Raw genomic sequence first — 1,302 nt, forward strand, 5'->3', positions numbered from 1 at the left:
TGTTTACTCATACTAAATAGTATTTAAAATAATACAAGTGCTCCAAGTAAGCTGTCTTTTTTTGATATCAGCTTCCCCCACTTCCATACACTTTTTTTTAAGCCAAATATAACCTGTCATTCACTGGCTCAAAAATGAGTTGGGATGTCTCATTTTAGAAATTGTTGTGAAGAATTCTTGCAAAGTAAAGGCTTGGTATCTCTGTGTCCATTAGGAAATATTTGTAGAACAAAGTGTATCAAATATACATTTTATTTATGAGGACACCAAAGCATTAATAAATTTTATATTCTAAAATTTATCACTATTATCAGTTGAATAATAACTTTTACTTTCTTATGTTTTATTATTTCAGAATATTGGGCAACATCTTAATTTCAAGATGCTTAACATTAATACAGTAATACATTTAGTAATATAACTTGAATTTTTGTATGTGCTCTGTTCAGTAAACATCCTGTACAATTCCTACTAACCATATTTTTGAAAACCTAATGAGTATACTTTTAAACCTACTCATAAAATAGATGATGTTGTCTACTCATAAACTATCTAATAACTAATATGTGTATTAGTGACTTATATTAATTAGTTTTTCTGCTAACATCTCTTAGCTTACTGTATATCAAGTGTATATGTCTTATATTTCTATATACCAGTCTTCAGTCTTTAAAATAATATATCAAACTGAAAGTTACCATAAAGATTTTACTTAGGGAATAAATGTCTAGTCTGATATTTAAAGCTCTACTCATTTGGTGGTCAAGTTTTTCTTCTACTAACATGATCAAAATAAAAATTACTTAGGAGCATTAAATATATGTCAAAAATTTTCTACAAGTGTTTAATATTTCTGCAACAGTATATAGGAAAAACAAGATTTGTATTACAAAGAGAATCTTATGCTCACTTTGGCAGTACAAATACTAAAATTGGAATGATACAGAGATTAGCATGGCTCCTATGCAAGGATGACATACAAATTTGTGAAGTGTTCCATGTTAAAAAGAATTTTAAAAAAGAAATATTTTCTGCATCTCAATGTTTCAAAATCATTATGCCATGAGAAAAATCAATTCAGATAATAACTGATTTAGGATCAACTCCTAAGGGATATTTATTTTTTTCTGTGTATCCATTGAATAATACTCAAAGAGCCCTGTTTTAGAGACCAATGCAACATTTATCTCTACTTTCTTTTTCTTTCTTTGTTTTCCTATGCTATTGATTTTGGGATAGTGAATATTGTTACAATTGAGGTCTGATATCCTGGGCTGAGCTTTTTCTAAGAACATCATTTGT

General features: G+C 28.2%; 1 non-coding gene across 1 annotated transcript; it reads left to right on the top strand.

The window, feature by feature from the left end:
• Positions 1 to 902: 902 nt before the first annotated feature.
• On the top strand, positions 903 to 1,006 carry LOC129499592 (U6 spliceosomal RNA). Its single transcript, XR_008662414.1, has one exon. It is a non-coding gene; the product is annotated as a U6 spliceosomal RNA (small nuclear RNA).
• Positions 1,007 to 1,302: the final 296 nt, after the last annotated feature.

The sequence above is a fragment of the Nyctereutes procyonoides genome, unplaced genomic scaffold (assembly GCF_905146905.1).
Source record: "Nyctereutes procyonoides isolate TBG_1078 unplaced genomic scaffold, NYPRO_anot_genome, whole genome shotgun sequence".
Taxonomy (NCBI): Eukaryota; Metazoa; Chordata; class Mammalia; order Carnivora; family Canidae; genus Nyctereutes; species Nyctereutes procyonoides.